We start from the raw sequence: 27,365 nt of genomic DNA on the forward strand, positions 1-27,365 counted from the left end.
TGTTGGAGACTGCAAGATTCTAACAGACAAGTATTAGCAAGCATCGTGTTCACCTTTTAACAATGCATCAGTGAGTCACTTCTGAGACTAATTTAAATGCATTTGAATGTTCAATGCAATATGAATCTGGAGGCATTTAAATAAAGGCAGTGTGTTTATCTAAATCTGAGATCATGCCGTACATGTTTATTTGAATGTGTGATGTGCAATCAATCAAATAAACGTGCTGAGTGGATTTACGTCATTCTGTGATAGCACATTCAAATAAATGCCTTCAACATTTACAGTGATGTAAATATGTAAACTAGAAAGGATGTTTTTCTTCATTTTTTTACAAAGCATAAAAAGGATATAATTTCTTAACTTGGAGGGTACATATATTTGTAATTACCATATAAGACTGGTTTTCATTAATCACATTTAAAAATTGTTTTAGTCTAATTATTTTCTAGTTACAACACCTACACTTCCCAAGCCAACTTCTCACAGGAAAACTAGTCAGTTAATTTTAATCATTATGACATCAGTAGCAATCGCCTAATAAATTTGGCTATAGCAAGGAATACTGATTCTGAAAAGAACTGTCTATTACTCAGTGACAGACACACCTGATTCTGAACACAAGAAAGTAGATGGGAACTCAAACTTATTATCTTCTGGTCTAAAGAAGATATATTTAGTAGACCACAGTTAATACAAAGGAGAATATATCAGGTATCTTCTGCAGAAATATACATGTCAGCTCAAGTGGAGATTGGACATTGACTTCATTTCATCAAAACCAACAGTTAGCCAAAAAAGATGTAAGACATACTGTCTATCATTGAGTTCACACACACACACACACACACACGTGAATTTACTGCCTCAAAACATTTATGAAATAAAAATTATTTATAACAAGTATCTTGGAGATTCTAAGTAGACCAAATAACCTTAATTTTGATAATATCATTTTTTTTCTTTTTTTTTTTTTTGAGATGGAGTTTCGCTCTTGTTACCCAGGCTGGAGTGCAATGGCGCAATCTCAGCTCACCGCAACCTCCGCCTCCTGGGTTCAGGCAATTCTCCTGCCTCAGCCTCCTGAGTAGCTGGGATTACAGGCACGTGCCACCATGCCCAGCTAAGTTTTTGTATTTTTAGTAGAGACGGGGTTTCACCATGTTGACCAGGATGGTCTCGATCTCTTGACCTCGTGATCCACCCGCCTTGGCCTCCCAAAGTGCTGGGATGATAATATCATTTTATAAGCAAATACTGATGGATGTTTGAAGCCCTTATTTTAGTATTTAATGTTAAGGAAGTGAGGTGATTTTTCTGTTTTGGTTGTTTTGTTTAGTTTTGTTAGAAATGAGAAAGATAGGGAAACTTGTTGGGTAGTCTAATGAATGGATGGCAGGAAGGAATTTGTTGACTCCAAAAGGATGACTCAAATCTTGCCTAGGTAGCTTTGCTTCTAGGGAAAGAATGCCGCAAATGACAGACCTGAGCCCTGAAACATCCAGCCTTGGCATTCAACATAAGTAGCTGAATCCCTTTTTATAGTGATCATAGTCAATACTATATTCTAGAGATGAATATGGAAAATTCTAATAGTGTTTCTGTATCCATCTTTACACACATGGATACAGTACACAGACACACACCCTGTATATTCACTCATCTTTACTCTCACCCATATTCCTAAATAAATGTGGTTAGCCTCATTGTATTAGGATTTCTTTTTCTTTTCATTATATGATTGTATTGTATGGAACATTATATTAGCTTCTATACATTTGGATATTTTGATTTATGATTTATTTGTTGATTGATATTGTTATAGACAGGAGACAGGGAAATACTGGGTAGAAGAAGGAGGTTCCTCAGCAAAGCTTCCCCCTTAAGCCTGGAAACCCATGGCCATAAATGGGAACAGGCATTCCTGTTTTCATGCCCAAAAGTTGCCTTTTAGCCTGCCATGCCCTCCTTACTGTACCCATATAAACCTCAAACCCCAGGCTCCACCAGCAGATGAGCAGACAAAGAGAAGAGCTGCAGAGAAGGAGAGAAGAGAAGGAACATCTGAATGTCAAGAGAAGTTTGGCTGAGGATGAGCAGAGAGATCAGCTGCTAGATGGTCAAACTCCAGGGGAAGATCATCTTCCCACTTTATCCCCTTTCCAGCTCCCCATCCAGCCAGCTGAAAGCCACCTCCACCACTCGGTAAAACCCCTGCATTCATCATCCTTCAAATCTGTGTGTGACCTGATTTTTTCTGGACACCAAATAAGAGCTCCAGATACAGAAAGCTGTCACACTGACCCTCTGCACTTGTGAAAAGACACAGGGTCCACTGAGTTATTTAACACTTAAGCTGTTGATGGATGGCAAAGCCAAAAGACCATACTGTAACACATGCCCACTCTGGCTTCAGGAGCCTCAGACACCCACCCCTCAATGCTGCCATGGGGCCAGAGCCCAGGGGCACTCAGCCCAGCTCCTGTACCCACTCATCTGCATACTCCCCTTCTGTAAGAGTTTGAGTGTGCATGGCAACCAAACAGATGAACCACATCCCTGTCACACATCCTGTGAGAGAGGTCAGGAAACTCTCCTGTTTCAATATTTAAACAAGATTAGTTCTAGTTTGAACCAATATCCAAACTCTATTAGTTCCATATGAATATTGTTCTAATTATATCATACTCTTGCAAATTAATATGTTCGTTATCCACTAATGTACTATTTTTCATCTAAAATATTGTGTGTGTACCTATACACATGCACATCTCTATATTTCAGCCCTTATATTACAACTTTACACATTTTTTCCAAAACTTTCATAACAAAATCCAAACAATAAATGTTAGGTAAGTGACAATATTGAAAATAATGCATAAAGCATTTGGTATTATATATTTTTAAGTGTAGATTGTATATATTTTAAAATAGATTATGAAATATCTAAAATGTACCAATATTTTCATCTTTTTTCAAAATTTCACACATTTATACTCCACTCTACAAATAAATTTGTAGGCTAAGAAATATCTCAAGTCCATTTAATACTATAAATTAAATAACATTTAGTTGCCCTTTTCTATGGTCCCAGAATTTGATTTGTTTTTCAAACTGTGGCAAGAGATTATGCTGAGTCATCCATATGCTTCTGCATATTATGGTATATTTTTGTGAAGTGACAGCTGAGGTCAGAGAATATTGCTAACTTCTGTTCATGCTCACATGCCATTGGTTACAGAAATTTTTATATGTATATGGTACACATTATGAATTTAAATTTCACACATAGCCATTTTTCAAATAGGCCTAATATGGGAGCTTCTTACTTTTATCTCACAGGAAAGCTCCCTTTCTTTGGAGCAATGAAACCCATGCAAAGACCTACCATATGTGAATTTACACTACAGATAGTTTTTACCATATGTGCTAAAAAGACCAACACTCCGAGGTACCTGCAGCTATAACTCTGAATTTCCTGTCCTTTGTCAGTTCAAACTAAGCTCTTTACATTACTGTGAACTGAATGTAACTCATGTGAATTATATACCGAAGGTAATACTTTACAATAAGTGGAGGATAATTATTTATTCATTTTGTACTCATTGAGGTAACATTAATCATAGTGACTCCATCTGGGATTTATGGAATATAGTACGTAATTCCAAAGAATTCAACTGTACATTTTGTCTCTATTCATGATCCATCTGTACAGTTACTATGCTTTGTCTGACAAAAATTCATCTTAATAATATCGCAAGGATGCATTTCCTTCTTCTGTTGGGCTTCATATGATACTATTTTGGCTACACGTGAATGAAATATTCACCTCAATACTGTGACCAACATTCTTTAAACCTGTACAGCAGGTAATGCTCAGTATATGACTGAAAGAAGTAGGTGTCGTCAATAGTTACCTATGGTGGTTTTCTTTCCAGACATTTTGGAGTTAATGAGCTCAAAAGTTTTACAAGTCATAGAAATCAATTATAATTTTAAAAAATTACATTAAATTGTCATAGTGAATTGCATTAATTTGAACAGAAAAAATATTTTAAACCACTTAAAAAGCTTCATAGATATAACTTTAGTAATAATTTAATTATACCTATAATGTTAAAAATTACCAAGGAATCATAAAAGTTTTGACACTTTCTACAGAAAACAATTTTTATCTTCTGCAATTCCCTCTTGTTCAAATTCAGTTTTGTTTCTGTCATACTATCCTCATAAAGGAAGTTTTAACATCAACCATGAATGAATTGATTTGAATTGCATTGGCATTGAATTCTTATGTAGAAATTCAAGAGGTGGATTAGAGAGCAATTGCGATCCAAAGATTGTTTTCAGCAAAGTTCTTTTGAATTATGCATAAATGACATTTGGATTCTGCTATTTGAAGTTTATAATTCGGATAGCTATTTAAATATTGATGAGTTGTTTGGGAAGTTTTACAAAACAGATAATGACCCGTCAGACCAACTGGATAAGGATCCTTAGAAGAATATGGGTACTTAAACATTTTAACTTGACGTTTTCTTTCCCTGGAATAGTCTATGTTGTTTACCACGTGTTCATGTTTAATTAGTACATGGAAGACTATTGAAAGTCATTCTCAGGATTTTGAAATGCCATATTAAATGCAGAATACTGTGTGTAGTAGTCTTTCCAGAAATAATTGTGTTCCTGAAAAAAAATGTGATATGTTTAGAAACTGATTATGTAAGTCAAGATTATAAACTGATGTATTAGAGAATTAGTCATTAACAATTTATGAATTATCTAAAATACACTGAAAAGATAAAGGTAGTAAAAAGGAAAAGGTAAGGAATCTGCTGAATGATGTAACTTCAAATTGTGACTATGTCTTCACAGCCCAAAGAAAAAGAGAGAATTCCATACTTTACTACAGAGACAAAGTTTATAAATATATAAAATAAACAATTATAAGCATTTTGGACAATGATATTTATTACTTTAAGGAAACATCCATGTTCAGTAATTATTGAATTTTGTTATACTATTTAAAATTATGATTGTCAACCTAGCTATTATTCAAGGACTATGATATTTACCCATGTTCCAATAGAACCTTCATTCTAGAATGACTAATTCTAAGTTGAAATTTAAGGAAATCTAGGAAATCATGAAATTCACAGCTAGAGTTTTTAACCAAGTCCTCCAAAGCTAGAACTTTCTCTTAGTAGTAACTAACTGTGCTAGTTGCTGTCATTATGTTAAATTTTCTAAAGATCTAAAACTGAATTCATTGAAAAACTTTTAATGTCAATTTCCACTTTATATTTCAAAGAGAATAGGTGACAATATTCTAAAACCATATCCAATTGCAATGTCTATGCCTTTCCACTCCCCTGCACCCTCAAATTACCAAGCCTCACATCTTGTTTCTACTGTTACATGGCTAAACTTTTATAAATCTTCTAAATACAACCTTTTCACATTATGAGTAAAGAAAAGAAAATCCAGAGAAGCTAATTCTAAGAGTAATTTCTCAGACCTAGATTTCCAGTATTTGCTTTGTCCTTAACTCTGGTTCCACCTCTCACCTGCTTACTAAGTATTGCCAGTGGATTGTTTCACCGGTACTTCTCAGGTAATCTTGTTATTCTTTACCCCTAAATTAAAACTTCTATTTCGTTCTCTATTTTTGTTATCGTGTCCTAGCACTGTGCTAAGCTATTGGCATGTACAAAGGAATCCCTTGACTTTATTGGCTCAATAGCCCTATTTTGCCTTTTCCCTCAGTTTTGCATCAATTTTTTTCTATTGCGAATGCTACTGGTTTTAGTCTCCATATAATTTCTCTAACCTATTTTTCTTTTCAACATAAAATCTCCTGAAATAATGTAAATTATATTAGTCTCCTATTCAAAATCTTTATTGATTACCCCTGCACTCAAATCCACCCCAATCCTATCCATATTTCTTATTTTATAATATAATTGCTATTGAAATATGAATCAAATCTATTTATCTAGTTTTAACCTCGATTGTCCTAAATTATTAATAAAAAATATATATATTGAATATATTCTACAGGTAAAACTCAGTGCTAATTATACTGACAAAGACAAATGTAATAAGACATGGTGTCTAAAATCTAAATGCTAGCTCTTCATTAATTAATATAGAATCTTATGTAGACATTATCAATATCAGTAAAACCGTAAGGTAGAACACTCAAAAAATTTAAAAGATGAAGAGTCTTTCTTTAGCTGGGGAGTTCTGGAAGGAAAGATTTCATGAGCACTTCTAATTGAACCCTGTAATAACTTTCCCTGATAATCTTGGTTTATTGTCCATCCAGATGTTAATCTTTTAGATAATTCTACTATGGAAAACGTAATATGCTAGATACCAGAAGTCACATATCTGCATAATACTTTTAATAAATTTTTAGTGAAACTGTAATCAAAAATATTTTAATTATTTATGTTACCGTATGATTGAATATGCATATCTGCATAATACATTCTATCTTGAATTCTGTGTCAAAAAAAAGTCTGGGTACAGACACCCAACAATGCCCCTCTGCTTGTGGCCTTAAAGGAGCTGTTTGTGAACCGTTGTCTAGGCCCTAAATAATCATTATTTCTGGGCTCTTCTCAGTTACATGTAACCCTGCCCAAAGCTGAGGGCCACCTTTGCCTCAGAAACTGCTTTCTTATGACTACCTGATGTGACTCAGGGCCAAGACAGATAGTGACAGGATTTAAATTGTCAGAAGGATAATGGAGAGGCTTGCTCATCTGATGATGATAGGGTACTGCTGTTTGGAAGAATTTTGCTTTTTACCCTATTCCTTATAATTCCCTTCAAAATTTTACCATGGGGTATATTGGTTATAGAAATAAAATAAAAACCAAAAACATTTTTGAAAAGATGCAGATGTTTAATGCTATAGAGTTTAGGGTCATTTTTCCTGTAACACATGGAGAAACTCTTTCAATTAATTCACACCATTACTGGTTTTATTCAAAACTGTATCTGAATAATTATCTTCCATCCTTTTTATCTGGCTAAAATGTTTATCATCATCACGTGTATGGCTCATCTTTATTAAGCCACTTGCAAACTTTTTTTATAACATTCCTCAAATTTTAGAATAACTGAATAATTATTGATACTGAGTGCTTACTGTTTTACTGAATTCTAAGGTTATCGAAAATTGAATGAGGTAAATTTGATTAATATAGATCACTCTTTTTAAGCTGAAATTTTAGCTCAAAACTTTATTTCTAAATAGAGGAAAATACTCAGGCATTGTGGCTCAGGCTTACAATTCCAACATTTTGGGAGGGCAAAGTGGGAGTTAGAGGCCAGGTGTTAGAGACCAGCCTGGACTACATAGTGAAATTGTGTATCTATAAAAATAAAATAAAATTAGCCAAGCATGATGGTCCATGCCTGAATTCCCAGCAACTTAGGAAGCTGAGGTGGGAGTATCGCTTGAATCCAGGAGTTTGGTGCTGCAGCGAGCTATGATTGCACCACTGGACTCCAACCTGTATGACAAAGAACCCTTTTTTAAAAAAAATCAAAACAAATAATTTGAATAAATAAATGAACAAATAGAGGAACACAATTTAAGGATTTAAAAAAAAAATTTGGGCTCTAAAAACTCTATTGTTCATTCCCCTGAAGTGCAGCAGCCCCCAACCTTCTGACCTCAGAATGAGTCAACATTTTGGTCTCCAGGGACAAGTTTCATGGAAGACAATCTTTCCATGGACTCATAGTGGGAATCTGCGGGGTGGGCATTTGGGATGATTCAAGTGCATTACATTTATTGGGTACTTTACTTCTATTATTATTATATTGTAATCTATTCAAAAATAATTATACAACTCACCATAATATAGTATAAGTGGGAGTCCTGAGCTTCTTTACCTGCAACTAGATGGTCCCATCTCGGGGAGATGGGAGATAGTGACTGATCACCAGGCATTAGATTCTCATAAGGAGTGTGCAACCTAGATCCCTCACATATGCAGTTCATGATAGGGTTTGCGCTCCTATGAGCATCTAATGCAGCTGCTGATCTGACAGGAAGTACAGCTCAGGCAGTAATTTGAGTGATGGGGAGAGGCTTGTAAATATAGAAGACGCTTCACTTGCTCACCTGCCACTTACCTCCTACTCTGCAGCCCAGTTCCCAACAGGCCGCAGGCAGGTACCAGTCTGTGCCTGGGTCCTGGGGACCTGCTGCATTAGTACATTCATTTGTTTTTGCCATGATTTTTAGGTATTATCTACCTTATCTTATAATTTTTATTTGTGGAAATACTATCTGTGCCTCAGGATCTAACTAATGAGTATTTTCTTTTTAAAGAATTCCTTGATAAATTTCTACCAGTCAGTTTAGGCTAACATACAACCCACAAATTCAGTGGTTTACAACCATAAAGGCTTATTTTTCATATTTTATATCCGCTATGGGTCAGCTATGACTCTAATCCATGTCATCTGGATGACAAAACAGCCCATATCGGGCATCATGCTAGTCTTTTAGAAAAGCTTTAAAAGAAGTATGGCAAAGGCAAACTAATTTTTAAGGTTTAACCTGGAAGTTATATATGTACTTCACTTCACAAATCATTGACCAAAGCAATTCACATGACTCATTCTGAGGTCAGAAAGATGAATGAATAAGTCACATGTCCAAGGATGACATCAACAGAATTGAGAAGAATGATCCACATCAAGGGAGTGATAGCAAATATTTTAACAATAATACAATGTGCAGCTCTGATCACTGTAATGGAAATGAGAACAATAGAAACTTTTTACATTTTCTTCCTGTGTTCTTATCAATTAGTTAGTTTCCTAAAATAATGTATACCTTTTTGGATGTGAGTCTTTATTTATTCTGATCAGCTCTCTTTTTTATAGCTCCTTCCCAGTGCTGTTTTTCAAATATCTACCCATTTCTCAGAGTTTTAATCACATTCCCATGCTCGCTCAGAGGCTTCCTTGATGTATTCAACTTACGTTTGACCTATCTGTTCTTTGAACGGTGAATATTGATTTTGAGGCACTAAATTTTGCAGCTTGCCACAAAAATTTTGCAAATGTGTCTTCCTGTATTTTCTCCTAAGTCAAACATATGGTAATGTACTTGACAGAGTGGAGCCTTGATGTATTTTGCTTCACTATGTAGAAGAAACTTCTTCAGAGTTTCATGGTTCTAATACTGCTATTGTCATTACAGCTAGGCTCCTCAAAGGCATTTTCTGTTTAAGTTATAATGTGAACAAACACATCATTTGCTAAAGTGGGAATTGCTTTTGATTTTGTATTCACCTCTCCTGGTGTGTTCTTGGTGAACACAGAAATCCATACCATCCCCCTGCTCCTCTCAAATGTTTACTGGATATCTTAATAAATAATCTTAGTGTTGAGAGGAATATTGACTTCTAGTAAGTGATATAGTTTATTAATAAAATAATACACATTATATGCATTGAGGTACTTGTTTCTATCCTGCTTGTGAAAAGAATAATATTTGCATTATTTTTAAAATGTTAAAAAAATTTTGGAGTTAGTGTTACAGAAACCACTGGAAGAAAGAATTTTATAAGGAAAATGATGGTCATCAGATAAAATATTTCACAGAATCTATTAGGGAAGGGATTATAAAGCATCTATTCGATCAAGGAATTGGAAAATAAAAATATAGAGAAACGGATCCATTGCCTAACTATAATCATGTGTTGCCATACAATGATGTTTCAGTCAACAATGGACCACATATATGACAATGGTCCCATAACATTATAATGGAGTTTAATAATTCATTTTCTAGTGTCAGCATAGCCTTCAAAACATTGTAGTATAATGTATTATTCACGTGTTTGTGCTGATATTTGTATAACAAATATACTGTGTGGCCAGTCATATAAAAGTATGACACATACAATTGCGTATGGGACATAATTGATCACAAGAAATGACTATGCTAAAATAATGATAAAAAGTATGTGTGTGTGTATATATATTACATATATATACACACACACATATATGCATATATATACATAAAAATTAAATATATACATATATACTTTTTAATCACTATTTTAGAGTGAACCTCTTTATTGCTTCCATATATGTAGGTCTTCCACCTCCACTCGTGTCCCACTGGAAGGTCCTCAGGCACAATAGCACACATGGAGCCGTCATCTCCTAAGATAACAATGCCTTTTTCTGGAATACCTCCTGAAGGTGTATATATATGTATATACATATATATATGTGTGTGTGTGTATGTGTGTATATATATATATATATATATGGAAGTGATGAAAAGTATAAAAAGTATGTGTGTATATATACTTTTTATCACTATTTTAAACTATTTTAGAGTGTACTTCTATTGTAAGACAGTCTCAAGCAGGGCCTTCAGGAAGTATTCCAGAAGAAGGCATTGTTATCAAAGGAGATGATGGCTCCATGTGTGCTATTGCCCCTGAAGATCTTTCAGTGGGACAAGATACAGAGGTGGAAGACAGTGACGTTGATAATCCAGACCCTGTCCCTTAGGCCTAGGCTAAAGTGTGTGTTTGTGTCTTAGTTTGTAACAAAATACTTAAAAATTAAAAAATAAATATTGTTTAAAGAGGTGAAAAGCTTATAGTATAAAGAGATAAAGGAAATATTTTATACAACTCTGCAATGTTTTTTACACTGTATATTATTACAAAAGAGTCAAAAAGTTAAAAAAATTAAAACATTTATAAAGTAAAATGTTACAATAAGCCAAGTTTAGTTTATTATTGAAGAAAGAAAATTTAAGTAAGTTTGCTTTCGCCTAATGTACACTGTTTATGAAGTCTACAGAAGTGTACAGAAATGTCCTAGGTCTTCACATTCACACACCATTCACTCATTGACTCATCCAGGGCAACTGCCATGCCTGAAAGCTCTATTCTTGTTACGTGTCCTATACTGGTGTACTATTTTTAATCTTTATATTTTTACTGTACCATTTCTATGTTTAGATACACAAATGATTACCAATGTGTTATAATTGCCTCCAGTATTGAATACAGAAACATGATATACAAGTTTATAGCCTAGGTGTGAAGTAGGCTCTATCATCTAGCTTCATGTATACTCTGATAGTCACAAAAAGACAAAATCACCAAATGACAGATTTCTCAGTATGTATCCCCGTCATTAAGCAATACATGACTGCACTTAGTGAGGTGATACGTGAATACCTAATTCAAAAAAGAAGGTTGATGCTACTTCAAAATTGCAGATGGTTTTCCATGGCCATTGAATCACCTTCATATCACAAAGTGTGTATTGTTATAATTTACATACTGAGAAAGAGATATTCATAAGTAAATAAAGAGTAGATGAAAGAAGGGTATGAAAACTATCTAGTATTTTATCATTTTCAAGAGTAGTTCCTATTAAAAAAGCTAAAGTGAAGAGTAAAGATCTTACTGAGGCCAAACCATTGTAAATGAAATAATCATTTATATGTTACACAATGAGTTCAATTAACTATTAAAATTAGGTCAAACTTTCTGGTACAATACAATCAAAATCTGATTAATACTATTCAGTATGTAAAATATATATGTTAGCTTTTAAAAACTAAACTTGACATTTTGGACTTAGAGTGAAAAGAGAAAATGGGGGAGATAAAGCATGTAGAAAATCAATCAGGAGGAAAGTTCCTTGACATCTGTCAGAAAAGAAATTTCAAAGATGTGAAAGACTAAAGCAAGATAGTAAAGGACATAAGCTCAGTTTAACAACTGTAATTTCGAAAATAAATGACAAATTGCTTGAAATAGTGTAGTGAAGTACTCTAGTAAAATACTGTAGTGGACTTTCTATCCTGTTGCTCTTCTCCCTTATTTAGTGCAAAGAATGGGACTTTCCTTTGGGAAATTGAATTTTCCCCAATGTGAGTTTCCATTGTTTGATCAAGACTGATGTCAATTATATTTCTATCCTGTAATGAGCCAGAACAATGAGAATAGTTTCTCCCTTAAACAAAGGAATGGGATCTCAAATAGATCCGTAACTAACTCAGTCTAATGAGAGCCATGATATTGAATTTTCTTGAAATAACCCTGCATTAGTCAGGGTTCTCTAGAGGGAAAGGACTTATAGGATATATCCTATAAGTCCTTATATCCATATATCCTATTTTATATTTATGAAATATATAATATATAATACATTATATTATATATAATATACATATATATAAAGGAGTTTATTAAGTATTAACTCACATGATCACAAGCTCACACAATAGGCCATCTGCAAGCTGTGGAGCAAGGAAATCCAGTTCAAGTTCCAAAACTGAAGAAGTTGGAGTCTGATGTTTGAGGGAGGAAAGAATCCAGCATAGGAGAAAGATGTAGGCTGGGAGGCTAGGCCAATCTCATCTTTTCACATTTTTTTGCCGGCTTTATACTCTAGCCATGCTGGCAGCTAATTAGATGGTACCCAACTGAGACATTGACCACTGCCTGCAGACCCTGAGTAAATGATGGATTAATGAATGCACCACTCTCACACCTGGTTCAGTGATTCAAGTGGGCTAGGGATGGCTGTTGGCTGCTTTCAGAGGGTGAAATGCAACCAATCGACCAAGACCCCCAGTACATCTAAACATTTATTCATAACAGAGGTTCTAAGTCAACACACTTGTGGATAATTAACATGGTTAAAAGAGTAGTTTTACAAATGATGAAGTTCTAGGTTCCTGGTCCAGAGTAAACACTATTAACAGGTAATGTCCCTTTGATCTCCCCCTGACAGGACCATCCAGCACAAAGTTTACATGAGCAAACAGAGTAGAGACAAAGGGATGTGGGGTAAACAGACTTAAACTGGGAAGGTCTTTAATCGTCTCTCTTTCCTATGCTAATGTAAATGAGGCAGCTGCCTTCAGCATGCTTCAATAAAACCTTTTGACTTTATTGAGCCACCCCAAGTGAATATCAACAGGCACCCAGATTAAGGGTGGGTCTGCCTTTCCCAGCCCACTGACTCAGATGTTAATCCTCTTTGGCAACACCCTGACAGACATACCCAGGATCAATATTTTGGATTCTTCAATCCAATCAAGTTGACACCGAGTATTAACCATCACAGACCCCAAAAGTAGAGTATCTTTTCCCTAGAAATGTTGGCTGGGAGTCTGGATATACTAGTAGTTATCATTATCACCATACTGGAGAAAACTGCTGAAAATGATTGTATGATTTGAATTAGATTAGCTGCATAAATAAGTTAGATGTTTAGTCATCTCTCTCATAAAATAAATCTGGCATTGTAAAAGTAATATTCCAGGACTGGTGGACAGGCATGAAAAAAAAAGATGAAATGCACTGGGGCAAAAGAGGAGTTCTTCTTATCTGAAACCATTGCACCTTTTTCCCAGAGGGAGCCTCCCACATTTCCACTTAGATATCTGTGGCAAGAACAAGGATAAAACAACACATACCTAAATATAAGGGACTTAAGGAAATGTAGCCTTTTATTCTAGGCTGTGATACACCCAGTAAAAAATTTAGTTTCCATTATCAAAACTAAAAAAAAAAAATGTTGGGGAAGGCAAATAGTAATTGCTACAATTACCATCTATAACATGCCAAGCATACATATGCCTTCATTTTATTAGCTTTTCCCAAGTTCTTTCATCCCATTGGATCTTTGCAAGTGTATTTTTCTCTCTCAGGAAACAATTCATCCCCTATTTGCTCCATGTGAGGCCCATCCTTCCACAGCTCTAAACGAAGAATAAGACAATCAGCTCTCATCATGTTAGTCTTTATTACAAATCCAGTTTTGGAGGAGAGACACAAAGGAGTTTTAGAAAAACATTGATGTTGAGCTACAGTGTTCTTTGACATAGCAACTAAAAGGTAAACTAAGTGGCATCATTTTTATTGTTTAAATAGTATTGTGATTCTTTAGTAAGGTAGCTGGTTCCTTGTAAAGCAAGGTTGTGAAACATCTTCAAAATCATCTTTAATAATACATTCAGACATTCTCTTCTGTTTTTGACCTTGAATTTTCATTTCTGAGGATGCATTAGCAATATGCACAAAGGCTTTTCTTTCCTCTTTTATGCTTAATGGTTTTCTTTCATGAAGAAGTCCTGGAGAGGTTGCTATTAAAGCACAAAGTATCTTAAATCAAAAGGTTTCTTATTTACTTCTTTAAATAGCTTGTTTTAGTCATTTCACTTATACATGTAATACACATTAAGAGCAACTATAAATTCTATATGGGGCTAAGTCCTAGGAACATGAACACAAACACACACACACACAAATCATGTTTCTGCTCCATCTAGAGCTTGCATTGTGATAGAAGGAAATACATAAAATAAGTAAATTCATGGATAGACGTATTTTTACAAATTGTGGTATTTTTATACAGTAAAAGTTCTATACAAGAGAACAATATGTGGGAGACGTAGGATTGGTAGAAGCAGTCTCTTATTGAGGAAATAACATTTGAGCCATGTTCTGAAGAATAAACAGGAAGAGTTATCTAGGTGAGAAATACAAGAGGATTACTCCAGGTGAGGGTACATAAGTACACAAATGCATCCACATAATGGAAATGGAGTGGTGAAGTGTGTCCATTCATTCCACTGGAATGTATAGAGCACCTACTATAGGTACGTGGCATAGTAAGACAGAAAGATGTTGATCCTGCCTGGCCACTGTTTACAGTCAAAGGGGAAAAAGCTCTTATAAATGAGTTAAATGGAGCAGCATTCATAACTACTAACAGTGTTTCAAAGTTATGATAGGGAGAAATGACGAGTCCTGTCTAATTCTTCTAAAGGTGGCAAGAAATACATTGATGGAAGAGTTAATTCTTGAGGTATAGAGCCATGAATTTTCTAACTTCTAAACATCCTGCCTACAGGTCTTGTTATCTTCTCAGGATTCATTGGTCTTAAAGAAACATCTATAAAATGCATAAATTTTTGATATCAGCTGAGGAGAATCCAAGAATCCTTAGTATCAGTAATTTTAGAATAAGAAATGCTGGCCTTATGAATTGTTTAACAGTGTAAGTTAAGAGCTTCTATTTTGTCTAACTATTTATTTTACCACAGAGACCTTTAGTCAAACAAAATCGTAGGCAGAAGCTCAATATGTAAAATAGAGGAATTCTAATGACTAATTCTCGTTGAAATATCAGGGTTAGAAAGCTAACAACCTGGTTATAACCCCATCCTCACTCCATAGAAACCAGATACATGCTCTTTATCTCCTAGCAGTGTGTACTTTTGGTATATAGGAAACTATATTTTAAAATATTAATGTATCTTATTATTCTTATATCTTATTATTTTAGAAAATAAACTATATTTTAGTTATCTCTGCATTTATATTTTAACATTTTTCTGATATTAATTTATATTTTGATTATGCATTTTAAAATACACAATTTTGCCAATTTTAGAAGTCTCCATGTAAAAATCAAATTTTAAAACATGGCCTTAGCTAAGAAGAACAATTCTAGGGACAGAAAAATTGTTCTTTCTGACTTAAAGAAAGCAAAAAGCATTAGAAACCATAAAAATAAAGCTGTTGAAAATACAGTTTGATGAGAAATATATAAACAAGAGGTGATTCTGAAGACTGTTGATTAGTTGTAAAGTTCTTATTAATCATTTTTAAAAAGGCAGTGATAAAAATGTAAATAAGGCCTTAATGAATCTCTTAGACAGCTAAATAAACCTAGTCTAAAGCCACAATATTTCTGTACATTGACAACTCATCATGATCAGTTACAGGATTATCAACTAAATAGTAAAATAAAGAAAACTTTTTGTCAAACTATAAGATTGTTGCAGAAAATGGAGACTTTTAAAAAAATTACAGTTTTCTCCATTTGAATTTCATTTGTAAATCACACCAGGTTTGAACCAACTTTTCTTTAATAAGAGATAAAACTGAGAGTTCTCACTCTCATTTTTTCTTAAGGACAGATAAAAACAAAGCATCCAAATAGATAGAGATTGATTCTGACATTTCCAAAAATCAAAGAAAAAATTAAATACAAAAATTGTGGTTATGTCTAGAGAATGCAAACTTACCAATCATATAGTTAAACTTTTCAAAGGAAGAAAATCGCTAGTATAATTAAAGTAAATCTAGTAATTTGGCACTATATTTAGACATAGAAACATATTATTGATACTGTTCTTTAATTTCTTTGTTGACCTCAGTGAAAAAGAATGGGCTAAGAAAGAACATTTTGAAAATCTTGAAAAGGTCTAGTAGTTGCCTTGTATAAAAGAATTTTGCACAATGTATGATTTATTCCTGCCTCTGAAAAGCTTATCAGATTCATAATGTTCATTGAAAGGCCATCCATATAAACAGGGCCACAGGAAGAAAAGCACAGTGGCAGTTGCTTGTCACATTTCAAGAAGCATTTTAAAACATATCAAACACTCAAAACCTTCTCTCTTTAAAACCTTAGAAAACAATTTCCCTCTGAACTCTGTATAAGTTTAAACATCAAAGTACTAAACACAGAACTAAAATATTGTCAATGAACCATTCTAAAAAGACTATTTTGTAATGCTTCAAAGAAGAGAACATTGTAAAGGTCTGAAATGCTATTTTTAATATCTCGCAGTCCTTGGCTTGTCTGAAACAAGAGTCAATCCAAATGTTGTCATCCAAAGAGTCAATCCAAAATAAACACATTTAAAACACTAATTCCTAATGAATGTATAAAAACACAACAATGAAATAAACAGGTCCATGAACTTAAACATCTAAAATATTCACAAATTTTGAAAAATATCTTTTAAATAAAAAAGAAAAATTCTCTTTGCCTTCTACCCTTAATTTATAGGCAAGCTACTCTGTTTTTCTGTTTAATTAAACTAATTGCATACTGTGCTGCTATCCTTTTGCAGCATGCTGACTTCAACTTGTTTCAACAAATTAAAAATTGTTTCTAAAGCTATAGGAAATACTTCCTAAAGAATGAAGGATGGAAAGAGAGAAAAGAAAGAAGAAAGGAAGGAAGAAAGGAAAATAGAGGTGAAGGAAGGAAAGAGAAAAAGGAAGGAAAGAGGAAGGAAAGAAGGAAGGAAGGAAAGGAGGAGGGATGGAGGAAGGAAGGGAGGGAGGAAGGGAAGGGGGAAGGGAGGGAGGAAGGGAGGGAGGGAGGAGAGAGGGAAGAAGGGAGGAGGAAGGGGGGGAAAGGGAAAATAGAAGAAAACAGAAAGAAAGAAGAAATAATACATTTTATTCTTAGAATAATGAGTTAAAACATTGTTTATTTACAGCGGGGATACCTTAATCAGATTATTAATCAAATTAATCTATTTTTGATGTTTTGGTTTCTTTCAAATTGTTCCACTAAATAAGGAATTTTCTTTGTTTGCAAAAAAAGGCACTGTGTAAAAACAAACACACCAATAAGCAAGCAAACAAGTCTCCTTGTGGTATGTATTGGCTTTCAGTCATTTTTCCCCCAGATGAAGAAACAACACAGTTTGTCATCAGACAACTGAAGCAAAGAATTTCTCGAACAATTCTTAGTGTGAACTACAGAGGATAACCAGGGGATGCTATAATCTGGTCATGTTTCATGTCTTATACTTCATCTACTGTTTAGTTAATTCTCTTCTGTCCTCCTTAGATATGAGAAAAAAATTTGTTTAAAAGAAAAATTGTTTCAGATTTAAATTTCAGATTTAAAAGACTTAGCTCATTCTATTGCATACAAACAGAACTTGGGAAGTTTCAATAAAGAAAATAGATAAAAATTTGCATTAGATGTGTACAGATGTGATTAAGCAAAACTAGCTCAAAGATTTGCTTGGATTACATTTAATTTTCTTCACTCCAGGAAATAGTCTAGTGTCACATCAAATTATATGCCTTATTTTTAAAATCAATAATGGTATTTTATGTGTAATGTGTGAAGATGTGAAGACAGAAATAGAAATATTTTTATAATTATTTCTCCATCAAGTTCTGTTTCTTATTTCAAATTTAGATATTTCTAAAAGATTTAGCCTCTTATTCAGTTACTTGCATTGAAATTATTTCCAAAGGTAGCTTAAAAAAACAGGTGAATGTGATTTTTGTGATAAAATTACATAACATATTGGAACGTTTTAATAAGTATTTAATTTACTATACACTTTAAGTTCTATAACAACTCAGAGGAATTTTCTCAAGTTTCCTGTATAAAAACAAAGCTTTAATTTATAACATTATATAAAGAATTTTTTTTCATACACAATAGTAAAAAACGTGTAGAATTTAGAAAACATTCAAATATTTAGAAGGGTCTACAACGCCTCTTTGAAGGGCTCCTTCTGCCTCTTGGGAAGCGTCAGAGCACACCAGGGAGCTCTGAAAGCTCCAGGCGTCTGCGCAAGGAGGCACAAGGATCATGGCTGGAGCCTGGTGAGGAAGGGCTCATGCACTTATGTGGCTGCAGCCACAAACTCCAAAGCACAAAATCAGCTCCTCTACTAGCATCCTTCTAGTAGAATCCCCCCATTTGTTCATGACCATCGATTAAGCTAATCAGGTGCTAGGTAATCATGGTTAAACTATACACATGTGAAGCAGAGCCAAAGGATTTTCCTGGTATTCATTTCTTGTCAGCTCACCAGCACAAACTGCTTTAAGTATACATCAATGAATCATCACACTGAAAGGCCCAGAATATCAAAGCTAGTTTTAAGAAAGAGCTAAGTCAAATTATATTTCACTTCAACTTCAAGCTGACCTATATGTAGTTCCAGGGCAAATACTCTGTGACAGTTCTTTAGAATCTGTCCCTCTTTCTTCTTTTACTTCTTACTTTCTTACTTCATCCTCCAGAAGTTAGTATTCTAAGCTTTCTTTTTTAATGTCTTTGTGTAGCCTAAAAAAATAGCAGATACGATTATTACATTATAAAATTTATGGTTTGTTTTTAAAATAAAGATAGGTATCTCTGATACCTTTGACACTTGAAATTATTCTGAACCTGGGACCAACTGATTAGGATGCAAAGCACTACCACTGTTATTGCTCTCTACCCTCATTTCTTTTTACTGCTAGGACTCTTAAGGATAAAAGCCTTCCACCCTCAGATTCCTATGGCTTATGAACATACTGTATTTATGGTTTAACAAGGTGTTTATGATTAAGCAATGTGTTTCTTACTCAACTGAACCCTTTCCCCATATGACTATAACCAAATACATTATTTTCTCTAGAAGCTTGTTTTTAAGCGCTTTTCTCGTTATTATTTCTTTAAAACTCCAACCCTGAGAAGTGAATTGTCATTGAACAGATTCTCAAGCTCAAAGCTAATTTTAGGGCTTCTTTTAATCTCCTTTCCAAGGTGGCTGCCAATTTTGCATGAACCAGAAAATCTCTATTCTTTTTCTCTCTGCCTTTTTTAAACCAGGAAGATTAACCTGCTCCAGAATGTGCTAACCAATTTTATGATTCTTTTCCCAGATTTCTTTTTGCACCAAGAGAAAGTTTCTTTCTGTTGTAAGTTAAATAGATCAATTCCTATCTTCCTATGTGGCCTTTATTCTAGCTAGCAGATTGTGTGACCTCCCACCCAGGAGCTGATCATCTCCTTTTCATATCAATATGTAACACTCTAAGAGATACTATTGTTATGCTTGTGCTGGCAGTTTTTAGAATTTTCTCTCTGGCGAGACTGCTTCTAGACAAGGCTCACTCACCACAAAGCATGAATTGTTTAGCAATAAACTTTCAGTAGAACACTAATCAATATGTGTTAAATGATAGTATTTCTTTCTCTCTTCATGTTCTTCCTGGAAAACTATTACTAAAATGATTGTTTAACTCACAATTTATGGAGCATTAGAATTAAAGATGTAGGATATTTCCTTGCACTGCTTATCTGGGTAGAACTTAACACAAGCAAGTAAACTTCTATGCTTTAGGGGAAGGTTGGATGATTCGATTAAGAAAACAGATGACCTAGCTTTGCAAAAGAGGTCGAAGAACTTCACAGCTTAGAAAATTAATTTCCAGCTCAAATATGAGTAAGCATGATTTTCTCCAGTACTTTCTGCTCTCATATGCATTGCTAAAATGCCACAAAACAGCTCAATGTGGTTGGCAGACTTGAGGCACTCTGTTTGAAAGCACAATTTTCTCTTAATGCTTAAGGATCACTTTGCAATTGCTGTGATTAATTGAAACAATACATTTAAATGTTGCTGAACTGCCACTAGTTTATTAAAGTGGGCAATTCCCTCCCAAAGCCTTTTTATTCAACACCACATGTTCTGATCTCCAGACGTATGTGGCAAGGTTGCAGGTACCAAGTCAGTTTCCATGTACAATTCCACCTAGAAATTTATCACAATAACTGTTTAGTCTTTACTGTCCCCACTTTTGTGATTATGAGGACATTACATTTAGAGTAGGGCAATTTAGGTTTGCGTTAGCCAGAGCTGGTGATCATCTCTTACCCCTGACCTTCAGGTTAATGAGAAGTTCCTCTGGATAATTGTCCTCTCTTACGACAGCCCTGTACTGTGTAATCTTTTCGCTGTAAAATGACATTTAAAGTTTGTTTACATGAGCAAGTAGGAGAACATTATTTCTGCAGTGAGCAATAATTATCTGCCTCCTAGCTGAAAATACATGCTGAGGATAAATTGTGTTCATCTGGTAGCCTTTGTTTGTAAGACAAGTTAATTAAAAGAGGAATGTTGAAAAATATGTTTGCCCACTGAGTGCTGATGGAGTAATAATATTACTTTACAAGAAAACATTACATGCAAAACAAATTTGGTTTTGTTCTGAAGTTATGAGAGAAAATAAGATAAAATGTAATATTCCCACAAGCAAAATTTGATCACACACAAAAAAGAATAGATAAGGCAAATTATCTATATTTTAATCAAGCAATAAAGGCCTAAAATTCTCTGTACCCAAGTGGCATTTGTACTGTTTAGCCTGGACAAGAAATATTGAATCTAACAACATAGCCTTATTAAAATATCCAAGTAATTGTTTATACTAAATACTCATATGCCTGACTGCTACTGGGATCAGTATCTTTACTGAAAATATAAAAACTATTTAATCTGAGCACATAATGCAGTTATCCCCCATATGTTTTGCAAAAAGCTTCCTGTAGCTATACTTTAAAAACAAATTTCTTATTTTTATGAAAAGACTAATAACTCAAATTGAACTTTATTCAGCTTTTCTGTAAATAATACACTAATTTTTACCAAATGATTTTTTCTTTTAAAAAGCATCCTAATAATAACTCTATATACAATAACTGGCATCAGAGTTCAGTGTTTATACTTTGTGAAAAATCAATTTATACTTGACATTTGCCTTGAAAGTTTTTTGGTAGTATTTTCCACTTGTTCATTTTAGCAATAACTGATCTGCTAGCTGTCTTTGTCAACAAAATTTTATAGCCATATCTCTACCTCAAGAAATTGAGGTACATACTTCCTAAGATCATGTATCTCTATAACAAATCAGCACTTTCATCTGGGCAGGGCCATCACCACTGAACGGGGGCTTTTCTCCATTGCTATTCCAACTGGTACAGCAATGAGTATGACATTACATCAAACCTCTCACTTTCCAATGATAGGCAAAAATGACATACAATTAGGGTAGTTAATGGCTCTCACTTTGTTTAGTACAAAAGTCTGTTTATAAAATCAACATTTTAAAGTAAGTTTATGATTTAAAGTTACATATTTTAGTACATTCTTTTAATAATAGGAAAAGGAGGTAAAAAGGGTATGGCCCATTTATCCACAAACTTTCCATGTTTATACTCACTGCCTTTGAATTATTTTGAAGAAATCTATGGAGAGTCTTTATTTCTAACTCAGACTATTTGAGAATCTAATGAAAGATAGATAAAGTTTCTCTGAAATAAGCAACATATCCACACAGGATTTTGCATACGATTTCAGGAGATTAATGAAAAACTTGAAGTTCATGGGTCCATGAATCCAAAGTTGAGAACATCTGAAAAAGATTTTGACCTTGTGTCCATTTTAAAGTCCTTACCATGCGTACTCAAAATACCTTCCTTCATTTAACACTATTCCTTTAAAGCCAGTGTGATCATCAAGCATTTTTACTGTTTTCACTCACTGAACCAAATTGTTGTATTCCTGTCAAGAGGATTCTTTGTTTTTAAGAATTAATCATTCTCAAGATTAGTTTGGGAAAGTGTGAGGTGGTGAAAATGTAGCACGAGGTAGAAAATTTGTATGAATTTGCATTCTTTCACTCACAACTTTCTGGCCTTTCTTCACTCTTTTCCTCTCCATGACTCTTAGGAATCTACTTCTACTGACAGCTCTTATTCATTTTACTTTTCTATTTATCCACTCTGTTATGGATGATAGATTTTCACTCCTATGTAAACTTTGATCCTAGTTTTTAGGTGAAGAAACTGAGGACAAATACTCAAATGACTTTCATGTGGTTTATGTAAAGTCCCTTGGCCAAGACAGGTAGAGTCAAGACAAGGATCCAACATTGCTAAACTTACTGATGAGGTTTACGACTTTTCATTTTCATTTTAAATTAAGGCAATTGATTTCTCTAGTAAAATAATGCTGTAATAATGAAATATTAGTCAACTAACCAGAATAATAGACATGTCATATGTGGAAGAGAAGACAACTGGCATTAATCCTATTCCAGTTATTTCCTGGGTTCTATTTTTAGATCCACATATCCAATCATATTTTCCATAAGTGTGCATCTAGTTGCACTACTCAAAAGGATAACTTTGTCTCCATTCTGAACGCAGAAATAGATGCCAAAATACTGTATGTAGTCTCCCTTGCAAGTTGTATCACATTTACTTGAGAACGGCAAAATGTAGGTATTACCCTATTAAACAATAAACAAATGCACTAATAAATAAACATGTGAGTAAAAGAGTACTTCTGTACATACTTATATGCATTTGTATATATAAATGTTCTCACACTCAAAGATAAAGGAAAGATGTGTAATATAAAGAGAGAGTCAAAGGGTGATTTTACCTAAATATGCACAGTATCTGTCAGAAAAATATTTAAAATATTGTCAGAAAATAAAATAGATAAGGTGAAGTGAAATGTTTTGTTACAATACAAAATTACTCTTATAAGGAATCCTGGTCATTAGTATTCAGAAATATGTGATATTTTAAAATAAGTGGCAAAAAGAATGTTTTGACAATAAGACTATAGCAGATTTATAAATCATTTGCAGTTCTCTATTTACTGGAGTGTAAAACACTACTTCAAAATTCAACAATTTAAAGCAACCATTATACTGTCATACAACACTTAACAATGGGAATACGTTCTGAAAACTGCATCATTAAGGGAGTTAGTTGTTGTGAGAACATTATAAAATTTACTTATACAAACCTAGATCACATGGCCTACTACACACCGAGGCTATACAGCCTATTGCTCTTACCTACAAACTGCACTGCATGCTACTGAACTGAATATTGTAGGCAAGAGTACAACAAACGTATTTGTGTGGCTAAACAAATCTAAAGCATATCTAAACATAGAAAAGGTACAATAAAAAATACAGTGTTGTAATCGTACATGACTACCATTGTATATATGGTCTGTCATTAACCAAAATGTTGCTATGCAGCCCATCATTCTATTTGTATGATTTTTTGGGTCAGAGATTTGAAAAAGACACAGTTGGGCACTTTGTCCCTCATCCAGGTAGTGGCAGCTGAGACAGTTGGAGCCTGAAGAACCACTTCCAAAATGGCTTCAAAACAATGTTAAGTTTTTACTTCTATGTGTACTTATTGATCCTGTTTGGCACCATGAGGTTTCTAGATCAGGGAACACAAATGATTATTGGCTCACACAGTGATTTTATTACCAGCTTATCTCCACCTAATTGTCTCTCCGGTTGGCACAGTGAGGGCCAGATACACCCTGCCCCTTCAAGAGGCTTGAACCAAAAAAGGAAAACCTTATAATTAAGAATTATTCAAGCTAATAAAACTCGCTGATGTAACTACCCCTTCTCTTTTCTGCAGAGAGAAAGAGATAGAGAGAGAGAGAGAAAGAGGCCTTGCCTTTTCTCTGGAATATAAATAAAATGCTCTCTGGGCAGAAGAAGAGATTTCTAGGTCCACCACTATTTGCAATGCAAATAAACCACTCAGGAGAGAGAAATCTGTTAATCTCTCTGAAGGTCTCTCTTTAGGGTTGCTATTTACTGACCAACCTCCTTTCCCCAGCCCCTAGCAATCTTTGCTTAGAAAGCCCTGACTGTGTAGAAGTGTGAAAGTAGTAACATTGTTTCCTAGCACTTAATATCTACCACCTTGCTTCTCTTTGTCCTATTGCTCTCTTTCATTCTCTCTAACTCTGTCTCTCTGTCTCCATGGCATCTTATATTCCACAGTTTTTCCATGTCTTTTTCACAATATGGGGCTCTAACACAAGCCATAATTCTTACAGAATAGATGGCTTCCAAGAGGTAGGGAGCAGAAACTGACACAGCACTACTCTGCTTATTCTATTGGTCAGAGCAGTCACATGGCCTTCCCAGATTCAAGACGGTGGAGAAATATTCCCTAGCTCTTTGTGGGGTGGAGGGAGCGTGACAAGGTCACATTACAGAATTGTGGCTATCCTTGGAAAACGCAATCTGCTACACAACATAAAAACATTTTGAAAGAATGGACTTATTAAAGCAAAGAAATACTGTAGTTGGATAGTAAACCTCACCATGCAAATAAATAAATAATAACAAGTAACTAAATGTCTAATACAGACCAAGGTGTACCTTAGTAAAGATCCAGATTTATTCTCAAAGCTCCTTAGACTGAAGTGTAGAATCAATTCCTTAGGACACAAGAGTAGAGTTTAGTCCTTGCAGCCCTTGGTCTGGCTTAGATAGGTTTGGGGGAGTCTGGGCACAGGGCGAGTTCAGCCTAGAACATCATTTAGGTAGGGCTCCTTGGATCTAAAAGCTTGATTTTACTTTTAGGTAAATGTGAGGCTTGAAGACTTTCTCAGACTGCCTGTAGGCCTCTCTGTTTTGATGTACTTCCCAGCCGTTTCCCTTCTCTAGAGTGTTGACTATTCTCAGGAGTCTCACAACCATTATGAGAGGCTGATAAAGAAAACTGAGACTGATTCTTTCTTACTACAAAATCTATATTCCCTCAGCCTGAGAAAAATGCTTCTTTCAATTCTCGAGGTGAGGTTATATTCTCCCTACACATTTTAAAAATTATTGCCAAGTTCTGCAAATGCCATTTCATTTTTTCTCCTCAAGTTTTAAAATTATAGTATTTAATGTATATTCAGTTATAAGTAGAACACAGAAGAAAGACAACAGGTGTAAGATGACAGTCAGAATACTTAGTAGTTCTAGTTCTGCTTCTGTAAGCTCAACAAGTCACTCAAAATCCCTGGCCTTACTGTTTTCATCTAGTCATGCTGGATTGGGTCATGATCAGTACTGCCCTGAAAAGGCACCAGTGAAACTCCAAATGCCTGATGGGCTCACACTCTACTCCTGAGGAAAGCAGCTTCCAGTAGTGTTGTCTAAAGATGCTATAACTCATGCATAAAATATATGTTAAGCAATGCTGTGTCCTGGGTCCTAGCTAGCATTTATTGAAGGAGTGGAGAATGCAAGGCTTTGTAGACACTGTCACATTCAGTTCTCACTCCAGCACTGTAAAGTATCATTATTATCTCATTTTAAAAATGGGAAAAATGTATAGATGCTGAAGGCAAGATAGCCAACTTGGACAACTAGATGCAGCCAGTAAGCTCTACTTCCACAAAGAAAAACAAAATAGGAAGGAGATATTCATATTTAGAATAGATTATCTAAGAAAGAACACTAGAATTTAATGAAGGAGTGAATTTAACAAAGGAAATGACAAAAGGAAAGAAGGATAGGGAGGCAAGACAGCCTGTTCAGCCAAGAATGGCCAGAAACTGGGAAAGGCTCCCAGACACAGGGAAAGGATGAGTGACCCCTGCAGGGCTCCACATTCCCTCCATGGAATTTTACAGTCCTAGCCACAGAAAACCAACTCAACCCTTGGGGGCCTGGAGACTAATATAGGGAGCCACATAGAAATTATGCACAGCATTGCTCCAAAGAGATAACTCAATTTGAGCCCCACAGGCTTTTGAGTCCTGAGCGGCTGCTGCGTTGCGCCACTTTGAGAACTCAGCTCTCAGAGGATGGTGTCCTGCCCTGGAGCCAATGCTGCTGCTGCTATCACTGGGTCAAGGAGGGAGAAAGGAACGCTGGGCACCTTCACACACCCCAAGGACTAATCATACTGCCACTGTTGTGGGCTATTGTGGGATTGAGACACAAGCAAACCATGCCTACCTATGCTGAGCCCACAGAAAGTGGCCTTGCCCTCCCTGGAGACTGATACACAGTGTAGCCAACACTGCCTCCACCTGAACATTTTGCTAGCAGTGTGGGGACCACTCCACCCATGAGTATCTGCTAGCACCTGAATACACTTACAGGTGTCTTGTGGGTGGTCTGCCAACCAATTCCCATCCACCCAGTATACAGTTCAGGATCACCCACTCCAGTCCATCACCACTGGCATCTGAACATTCCTTTCAAAATCTGAGAGTAGGTTGACCAAACATGCTAATGACACCTCAGCTGGCACCCACCCACATGTGCCAACTGTGGGCCATGAGACTGACCTGCCCATCTCTTTGCAGCCACTAGCAACACCAGGATGGGTTGCCTTAACACTGCTACTGCTGTTGCCCACTTCATACTCACTATCCAGGTGCCCAAGAACCAGTTCACCCCTACTCACTGCTGTCACTACTGGTAATATGAGCAAGCCACTAGGAGGCCTAAGAATTGGACTGCTTGGATTCTGTAACAACGGAGTGAGCATACACCATTCTGGGGCTCTAGCACAGGCAAACGCAGCTAACCATTGACACTACTGGAGCCTGAAGACTCGCCCACCTAGCATTCTAGTCTCAAAAAAACTTCTTCACAGCCTCCACTAATATATGCACCCCAAGACACCAAGGACATCAGGGATAGTGTTTACAGCTGAAGAAATAACACAGAGACTACATACACTATTGCATGGACACAAACTCAAAGCCAAAGTATACTGTTCAACAAAAAACACATATATATATCTTCAGGAAAAAAAATCCTCTCATAAAAAAAGCAAATTAAAAAAATTGGAAGAAATGAAATTACATCAGATATGCACATATCAATGTAAGGACATGGGAAATATTAAAAAGGAAAAAAATGACACCTCCAAAGGAATACAGTCTTTCTCCA

General features: G+C 35.1%; 1 long non-coding RNA gene across 1 annotated transcript in view; it reads right to left on the reverse strand.

The window, feature by feature from the left end:
• Positions 1–3,561: 3,561 nt before the first annotated feature.
• LOC135274816 (uncharacterized) overlaps positions 3,562–27,365 on the reverse strand; it is a 144,970-nt gene continuing 121,166 nt past the window's right edge. Inside the window, exons 3-4 of the long non-coding RNA XR_010342548.1 lie at positions 9,140–9,254; positions 3,562–4,686 (exon numbers count right to left, since the gene is read on the reverse strand). This is a non-coding gene — a long non-coding RNA (uncharacterized LOC135274816). The remainder of the gene's footprint in view (positions 4,687–9,139; positions 9,255–27,365) is intronic.

The sequence above is a fragment of the Aotus nancymaae genome, unplaced genomic scaffold (assembly GCF_030222135.1).
Source record: "Aotus nancymaae isolate 86718 unplaced genomic scaffold, 86718_ANA_hifiasm-v0.15.2.pri h1tg000014l, whole genome shotgun sequence".
Classification (NCBI taxonomy): domain Eukaryota; kingdom Metazoa; phylum Chordata; class Mammalia; order Primates; family Aotidae; genus Aotus; species Aotus nancymaae.